The sequence below is a fragment of the Schistocerca gregaria genome, unplaced genomic scaffold (assembly GCF_023897955.1).
Source record: "Schistocerca gregaria isolate iqSchGreg1 unplaced genomic scaffold, iqSchGreg1.2 ptg000526l, whole genome shotgun sequence".
Lineage (NCBI taxonomy): Eukaryota > Metazoa > Arthropoda > Insecta > Orthoptera > Acrididae > Schistocerca > Schistocerca gregaria.
In genome coordinates, this window is record NW_026061925.1 from 10,540,890 (window position 1) to 10,550,623 (window position 9,734).

Here is a 9,734-nt window from a genome sequence, read left to right on the forward strand (position 1 = left end):
GGGAATACTTGTGCATCTTCACAGAAGAAGGTCATGGCTGGTATTGCCAGAACCATATACTTATATGGATATGGACATGTCTTCCACGAGGAATGAGTGTGTTGGAGTGGGACTCTACGACTGTAGTGTATGGACATTCAAGGTAAGAATGTGAGTCTCGCAGGAGGCGTGCGCGAGATAGTCCCTGCAGTCGAACCATACACTGTGCCCTCGGTGGCCTAGATGCATAGAGCGTCTGTCATTTTAGCAAGAGATCCCGGGTTCGAGTCCCGGTCGTGGCACACATTTTCACTTGTCCACGTTGATATTTATCAACGCCCGTGAGCAACTGACGGTATTAATATAATTCTAATTTCTTTAAATTAAATAGTCCAATAAAACTTTGTCCGCTGTTCGCTGTTTCTCTCAAAATATAGCGAGTACTTCTACACCACAGAAAACTGCCAGTATTATCCTACTGATTTTAGTTTTTAGAACTCTGCTCAAAAATTATATTTAAATCGGTTATCACAGCACTATGCGGGCATTACGTATAATCCAGCGATAAAGAGTGAAAACTGCGGCAGGAGAACTCTCTTTTTCGTTTTAATTTCTCTGTTAACGGCTAAAAGCAGATAACGTAGACACAGGCAGCAGATCAGGCACTTTCTATTTTTATCCCGAACTATGAATGATTTGTAAAATTTTAACTTTTTTCCTTGTATGATGTCGCAAGTCGACCAAATCGACCATTGTGCTTCACTCGTACTGCATATCGTAAAATACTTCCAGGCTTCCAGATGGTGCCATTCTGTGTTACAACTGACGTTCGACAACAGCGAGAAACTGCGTCCATTCTCGCGCACTGCTTGTATAACAGGCACAGTATTGTCTCGGCAATGTTGGACCAATTCACTTATTGCTCGTTTCTATCAGCAGTGTTATTAAAGTGGCATACATCACTTTTCCCATTTTTTCTGTAATAACGCAGTATTTAAGAGCTATGGAAATCTTACGAATAAAAATTACTCGTCTTTTTTAAAAAAAGTTTATTTGAAAACTAAAAATTTTACTACGACAACTGTGGCTAATTGGTATATCTGTTTTTACGTGGTTATCAGGAAAATATAAAAAGATACTTGTTATAACCGAGAGCAAACAAATACCGAAAGACATCGGTTATTCAGAACTAAAATACCCATGTCGTTTTAACTGATCGGTTTTTCTATCTCTAAACTGCAGTGTCGCCACAGAAAAGTGTGTCGTTCCATCAATGTACATAGCAACGTTGAGATATGTATGTGTTTATGCGCAATATCGGCAAATGGAAACACGAAGAGGTAATAAGCACATGAGCGATAGAATTTATTTCACAGTCAGAAAAGTCGAGTGACAGACAAGACTGAATCACTGTAATAGAAATTATATGGAAAGCTCTGTAAAGGAAAATTTCCAGTTCTTTCGTGGATTCCAAAATTGAAGCAAATTCCGGGACATCAAGGTGACATAGTCTTATACGGATAGTATTCCATGACTAACGTAATTGGCCCACATACTGTACTGGTATACTGATAATATTACACTACTAAGGTAATTTACCTGAAATAATTTACAAACATGTTACTATAACATTCGCTACTACTCATTACGCTAATTGACCTTCAGCCATTAAGCGGAAGCGCAGATCTCAGTTATGATACGTGCGCCATCCAAAAATTTATCAAGGTGGTAACTCAACACAACTACAAACGATCATTGTGTGCAAAATAAATAGAACACCTCATAAGAAGAACATGACGGGTTTGAATCATTCCCACCGCAAAGGATGAAAAACTCAGGCTTGCACATAAGACCACTTGATAACTAACCAGAAATTCAGATTAGTTGTAGCTTCGGTGACAATCGCCTTTTTTACATTTTCCCCGTAAACTAGATAATTATGAAACGTAAGCAACTACTCTAAAATATCTGCGGCAACGGCCTTGCCGCGGAGGTTGCATCGGTTCACGTGGGATCACCGAAGTTAAGTGCGTTGTCGGGCGTTGAAGGCACTTGGATGGGTGATCATCCAGGCCGCCTCATGATGCCAATCGAGGAGCTACTCGACCCAATAGTAGCGGCTCCGGTCAAAGAAAACCATCATAACGACCGGGAGAACAGTGTGCTGATCCCCGCCCCTCCTGTTCACATCCTCCACGGATGATGACACGGCGGTCGGATGGTGCTGTCCCAGTAGGTCACTCGTGGCTTGAAGACGGAGTACTTATAAAGCAACTACTCTCCAGTGGATGGTCGAACTACTGAGACCTTGATGCCTGGCATCAATAACAGATGGCAGCACAAGAGGTTGGCTTACGCCTACTGCCGAATTTTGCGATCTGTCGTAAGCCTGCGTAAGCACGTGGGGCCTTCCGTCTTAAGTGCAAGCATATCCATTGCGTTTTCTGCCGCGCGACTTGAGTGGAATGTTTCATTATTTCTGAAATATTATAGAAATGTTTTTCGTTGTATATCCTCACCATCGGTACTGAATTTACTGTAAAATTACTTGCTCACTTTTCGGAACTTCCGTTCATAGTAAATCGATACTATTTGAAGCCGTGGTAGACACGAGTCTAGTGTGCTTCACCTTCAGCACCTTCTGTGCCAGTCTCGGTTCCTATGTCCCTGATTTCACAACGAACAGTTCGTTGTCTACTGAGTATACTGTCTGTTGCACGACACTATCCCTCCCACGCTGCTAAATGTAGGTCGTCGGCAAAATATGACTGCAGTGGAACAAGGGCGTCTGCAGAAATTTCCCCAGGAGGTGGTGGTGGCATTGTTAGTGGTGTGTGTGTGTGTGTGTGTGTGTGTGTGTGTGTGTGTGTGTGTGTGTGCGTGTGTGTGTGTGTGTGTGTGGAGGCCATTACTATGAAATTCACACAGTCCAGACCGCCAAGGAAAATAAACCTTGAGATTTGGAAAGGGTGTTGATCTTATACCGCTTATACTGCATATTTCGAAATTCTACCTCTAAGGGGGATACACAGGAAATGAAAGGATTTTTGAAACACGTAGTTATTAAGGTAATTTGTATCTGGTTTCTAGGTCAGAAATAAAGAAATATGTGTTCCAGTATTATTGGGAATTTAACCTCTATGAGGTGAAATAGTAGGTGAACATTTTATCTTGAGATAAAAAATTATGGAAGGACTATGGAAGTATTTTTAAGGCTATATCTACGAAAATTGGTATTTGACTTCAAGGTTACAAATAAGAAAATACGTATTTTCGTGTTTTTGGAAGTTCAACCCCTAAGGGGATGAAATAGAGTGAGCTGGTGCGTTTCTGGCGCCAGTTTCCGTCGATCGATGTTTCGATCTTTGAGTCGCGGTCCAGAGGACACTGCTCGCTAACCGACTGTAGTAGTTCTCTGTGCGGCCCAACATCGGGCTTACCGCGCTTACACTGGACACAGTTGCCAACAAATCGCATGCCATCGCCATATAGGTTGGGCCAAAACATGTGTTCCCGAACTCTGTTCAAGGTCTTGTAGAACCCCAAATGATCCCCTACCGCCGAATCGTGGAAATATCTGAGTGCCATGCTAACTCGTTCCTGTGGAATACAGACCTTCCCTTCACCACGGTTGTCTTCCCCTTTACACAAGACACCCCCCCCCCCCACCCCACCCCCCGAAGACCTCGCCATCCGCCAACTGCTGCCGAATCGGTCCCCACCCGGGGTCCTCGGCCTGTTTGCCGGCTAAGTCGCAGAAGAAGCCGGGTGTCTCGGAGAGAAGGAAATTGACCCCCAGATCCGGCTCCACGTGGCCCTTGCCTTCCCCAGACTCTGCCGCGAACATACGGATAAGAGCGTCGCCAATTCATTGTCTCTGCCACTAATATGGCGAACCTGGAGATAAGTCTCGTCATCTTAACTTCGGTATGATTTTTAGCGATCTTATTAATCAAAGTTTAAGGGCTGGCACTGGCCAAGTAACTCACGGAGGCTCATTGGTTTCAGTCCAGTTGTATTGCTCACCTGTTCTCCAGATAGGGTTGTGTAGTTTATGTCTCAGAAAATTGTCTGCTCTTGATGTGTGTTGTGTTAGAGATAACTGGCAGCGGTCGACGCTAGCATACTGGGAGCAGAGCACCACGGTGGCAGAGAGATATTTGAGGCCATGTCCTCTCCTTTACATCTTGGGTTATGTTGTCACTTTTGCGTGATTCCATCTTTCCGGTGCTGAACTATAGCATCCAAAGTTCAATTGCATTGCCATGTTGAGTATATTTCTATGTCATTCTCTGCCTCGTGGATCTCTTGTATTGATTTGAATCCTTGGTCTGCTCGCGTCTATCGCCAATTCACACGAAATATTGAAGCAACCTTATTTTAAGGGTATTGTCATATAGTCATGTTCTAGTTGTAATCATTCTAAGAATATTGTTGATTAATCAACTAAGTAAGTAAATTTGAAGGTCCGTTTAGTCAAAATTAAAGGACCCCCTTAATTGTTTTAGTCATTTTTATACAGTTTTGCTTAGGAAAGTTGGCAAGCCGAACGTTAAATATCTGTATTCTTACGCTTAATCTGTTTCTCCCCTGATTGCAAGTAGTGAGAGTTCTGCTATGAATTTTATGGACATTTGTGCTATTTAAGTAAAGCTTTACCTAAGTATATATACCTAGTCATATTCAAATTTCAAGTTTTACGGGTCTCGTTCCACTTAACGAAATTTATTTATTATTTGTCCAACTGATCTGGCCTTGTGATTTTATAATGCTTTTGATTGTAATAAAATATGTAGCAACTACAACGGATTACTATTGTGATTTTGGAGTGTCACTACCATACCCCATATCACAGAGGATGAAATGTTTCATGAAATATATGAAAACCTGTTTTTGATACATTGAACGATTAAGAGGGTGGAATATAGGATGTAATGTTTTATGAAAGTATTTCAGTGCGAAAGAGTTTTTAAAGCGAAATCTATGAATATTGTGTTATTGAAAACTACGTGTTTCACTGTTTTTGGAACTACAACCTCCAAGAAGGTGCAATAGGGGCACAGGTTTCACTGACCCATAGCCTTCCAGCCCAACCTGCAAAGTATACGGACTTGAAATTTGATGAAGGTGTAAATCTTACGCTGAAAGCATCATTTAAGAAGAGATTGTTCGAAATTTCACTCCTATGGGGGTGAAACATGGGTTGAAAGTCTTTTTTTTTAAATATGTCCCTATGTCCCTATTGAAGCTATAACTACAAAACTACGAAAATTGACATTTGGTGTCTCAGTCAGATACAAAAAAGAAACAGGTTTTTAGCATTTTCCGAAATTCTTCCATTGGGGGATAAAATCATTAGTGAAGGTTTTTTGAAAATAAATCATTATTAAAGAACTACTGAAGCATTTTTATAGCTACATCTATGAAAATAGGTATTTGACATCTCGGTTGGATGTAAAAAAAAATGTGTTTCGTTGCTTTTGGAAATTTAACTCACTAATAGAGTGAAATAGGGGATGTAATGTTTTATGAAATATTTCACTATGAGAGCATTTTTAGAATTAAATGGATGAAGATTTGAATTTGGCTCCTCGGCTCTAAATAGAAGAATACGTGTCTAATTGTTTTTGAAAACCCAACCCCTAAAGGGTGTGAGATGTTTCAGAAAATGGTTCATTATGAAAGGATTGCTAAATATATCTGACAATTCGTATTCGGCTAATATGTTACAATTTTTAAAAACTACGTGTTTTTCTGGTTTTGGAACTTCGAGCATAAGGGGATGAAAATTTTAATGAAATATTTATTGCGTTATATTAAAATATTTTAAATCTGCATCTATGAAAACCGGTATTTCACTTCTCAATTAGATATAAAGAAATATGCGTTAGGGAATGAAAGACTGTACGGAGATATCACCACAAGAATACAAACGGCTTGATTAACAAAAACCTTGGACTCCAGCTGTCAGCATTGCTTTTTGATCATTCAGTAAAAGACCATGCTTCAACGGCGCTAAGTTTAGAAAGTGTTGCAGTTTATAAAAGACATAAAAAAACGATTAAAGAAAAAAATTCTTTGCAGACCATGAACGGTCTACGCAAGTAAAGAAGCGGATGATAAGCTAGCTCTTTATGCAAATGAGTTGGTCAGTTTAAGTTCCGAGACATGTCATGCAGCAGGAACGGAATCCTATAGTTGCTACGATTGGCTAAAGGAAAAGTTTTGCAGAATCACTCGAAATCACTTCTGCAAGTGGCTAAGAATCTCGTAATGAATAAAAATTCTGTACTGAGAATTCCAAGGTGGGAGATGCAAGATTCCCCCCCCCCCCTTCCCCCTCCTCACAATGCTATCCTTCTTTACCTACAGCAAAAAATAAATAAATTAATTAATAAATAAAACTAGAGAAATTTCTACTGTGAAACTATTTGCATACAAGAGAACGGCCCTTGAAATTTAACTCTTCAAAGTTTTAAGCCCTGCTCATTCCGGATATTGATTAGAAAGTGTTAATCCACATGTGAAACCTGAGTATATAATCCCTGTGACATTTGATCAACGGTGTTCCATAAGGACAGGTTCTCATTCAAAACGTTCGAAAATTCAATTTCTTTGTAGTTGCATTTTTTAAAGGTGTACTTGTCTAGACTCTTGGAACAGAAAGTTTTTTTTTTAATCCGTGCTTTACAAAAGTTTCTACAGTCCATTGTTTGAAGCAGTGTCACGGCTGCCATGAGCCGCGCGGGGTACCCGCCATGTGTCCAACGCCTTGTCACGGTTCGCGCGGCTCCCCCTGTTGGAGGTTCGAGTCCTCCCTCGGGCATGGTTGTGTGTGTGTTGTCCTTAGCATAAGTTACTGCAAGTAGTGTGTAAACATAGGGACTGATGGTTCAAATGGCTCTGAGCACTTTGGGACTTAACATCTGAGGTCATCAGTTTCCTAGAACTTAGAACGACTTAAACCTAACTAAATTAAGGACATCACACACACCCATGCTCGAGGCAGGATTTGAACCTGCGACCGTAGCGGTCGCGTGGCTCCCGACTGAAGCGCCTACAACCGCTTGGCCACATCGGCCGGTCTATCATGTATTCTAGAAGAGTTGCAAGGTCGTCAGTGGCGCCTGTTCTTTCGAGAGCAGTTACTATCTTCATATCTATGGTTAAACGTTACCCAGCCATTGACCTTTGTCTGTGCGAATGCGCACAGGTTGCCGGAACTCTTACGGGAATCGTCACCTTAGTGTGAGTCAGTAATGAGTGGATGGACAAATACCTATTAAGTACATTACGTATGCGGATTGTGGACGGTTGGGGATGTGAGTCTCACGGGAAGCGTGCGAGGGATAAATTCCTGCAGTCGTGCTGTTCATGTGTGCCCTCGATGGCTCAGATGGATTGAGCGTCTGCCTTGTAAGCAGGAGATTCTGGGTTCGAGTCCCAGTAGGGGCACACTTTTCAGCTGTCCCCATCGAAGTATATCAACAACACCTGTCGGCAGCTGAGGGTTTCAATTAATTATCAGTTGTGAAGGTGATTCGATTAACCCTTTGCCAGGCACTTAAATGTGTTTTGCAGGGTATCCATATAGATGTAGATGATAACTCGTCCCGTGTCGCACGTGCTCAAAATGATTCATACTGCAGAATGCATGCAAACATACTCACCGAAAATACGGACGAATATCAAGTGCAGGCTGCCGAGTGCTGCATATCCAGCTTTGACAGATCGGCTTTTCCTGCCAAGAAGAACAGGAAGTTGCTGTCTAGGAACAATCAGAGGTAGAGGAAGGGTTGATAAATACTCCTTGACTTGCAGACTAAACGTAAATAACGAAAATACATTTTTGGTAAAAATTGGTCAAAACATAATCGGTTGCCCTCCGTATTGGATTAGCTGTTTTGAATATTGAAAATCTGACTTCAGATTCGTTTTCAGCGACATTAAAAATATATATGTAACACTCAGTTCATGCAAATCGAAGTAATAATATAACTAAATGTTTTCCCTAAACTTTGAACACATTTTTTTCGGGTAACTATTTTCTCAGAACGGCATGCAGCATAAATTAAAAGTGGTTCGTTCTCTTAACATCTACCTCTGACCCCTAAAAGTAAACACTTTTCTTAGGAACTTATAGCTATAATATGACATTTGTTAATATTAACTAATTTTTGTGTAGGCATAAGGAGTGAAACAAACCCTCAAAAATCGAACTCAAAGTTCGAATTAGCACTGTATCGTTAAATTTAAGGTTGTTTCATTGCGGTTAGGTATACGCTCCCATAAATTTTATGTTTTATCGACTGATGTTATCCATTTTCAATTTCAGAGGAATAATGTAGTATCAACTGATGTTACCCATTTTTGAATTCAGGTAACATATGAGGTGCCACACTGCACGCGCTCTGCGTACTCCAGTCTCGCAGGCCCTTGATCAAATCATAATTACGAGCGCCATTTTTTATTGAAAATCTAAAATTAAGCTCATAGTATTATCACTCGTAATTCCCAAACAGATCTTTCGAATGTATTTTCATTGTCTCAAAAAGAATTTCAAATGTACCCTTTTTTGCTCATTTGTATGAGAACCTGGCCGTAACGCCGGAATATAGTCACGAGATTTTTTTTCAGAGACGCTGTACGTTCGCGAGAAGACTTTCGTTCTGCGCGTGTCGAAGGACATTCCTCAGATATTACTGTGTGTGTGCTACTCAGTCGTGCCATTTAAGTGTACATCTTTGCATAGTTTTCCTTTCACGATGTAAACAGTGTTCCGCTTAGTTGCTAACTGGCCAGTGAGTGGTTCCGAAGGTATCGGATGTGCGGTGCGTTCGGTCTGCTAGGACAACAGCAGACTAGCGTGGTGCGATGGCAGAAGCAGACACTGAGGGAGCTAGCTGCTGGGACGCCAGCGAACAATTTATGCCAAGTAAGACGAAGAGGACTATTCTAAAATTACGAGCCGTCTCAAAAGTGTTTACCATTGGTAAATCTTGCTGTTGAGTCTGACAAAACTGGCAGTTTTGCCTAGAGATACATTAGAGAGAGCTACAGGAAATCCCCCCACCCCCCTCAATGAATTTTTGGTTGTGATGACAGGCCGATTGGTAGTGTAGCCCGAGATCTAAGTTAGGTTGGAAGGTGGTAATTTGATTGAGAGTTGTTTACGCCAACGATTATGAATGCCGACTAAACGTTGTGCGAGCAGATTGCCCTGTAGCGTAGCCTAGCGTTTCCGTCCGCGCCACATTTAACACACTTTCTCTAACTGTGTACAAAAGTCTCACAACAGCCACGATAACTACGTTTCTGGTGGGGGGAGGGTAGAGTCCACTATGTAACTTTCACTGCAAATTTTAGTAACCGCATAAACTAACCGAAATAGAAGCGTCATTTTAACTATATTTCCTTTTGTGGGAAAATAATGGTTCTCCTCTTTTGGCAGCAACTGTAATATGTAGGCGACTTATTAGTTTTTTTTAAACTCTGAATCATGATCTCAATAGACGCAGTGCTTTTTTTACGTTACTTGATTTGTGGTCTATAGTAAACAATGCAACGAATTGGTAAATTCTTTGAAGTTTCACGTGTGTTACATAGACGACGTCTGCAATGTTCGTAAGGCCAAGTTTGCATATATTCGGTGTCTGTTTTTTTGGCCATGTACTATATAATTAAGGGGAGGAGGATTACGTTCAAGGAGCAGTGCATTAGCAGTCTATGGAGAAATTGAGAATTTGGATCTAAAG

At 41.0% G+C, this 9,734-nt stretch overlaps 1 non-coding gene across 1 annotated transcript; it reads left to right on the forward strand.

Annotated features, from left to right (window-relative positions):
- Positions 1-7,359: 7,359 nt before the first annotated feature.
- Trnat-ugu (transfer RNA threonine (anticodon UGU)) lies at positions 7,360-7,434 on the forward strand. Its single transcript has one exon. It is a non-coding gene; the product is annotated as a tRNA-Thr (tRNA).
- The last annotated feature ends 2,300 nt before the right edge of the window (positions 7,435-9,734 follow it).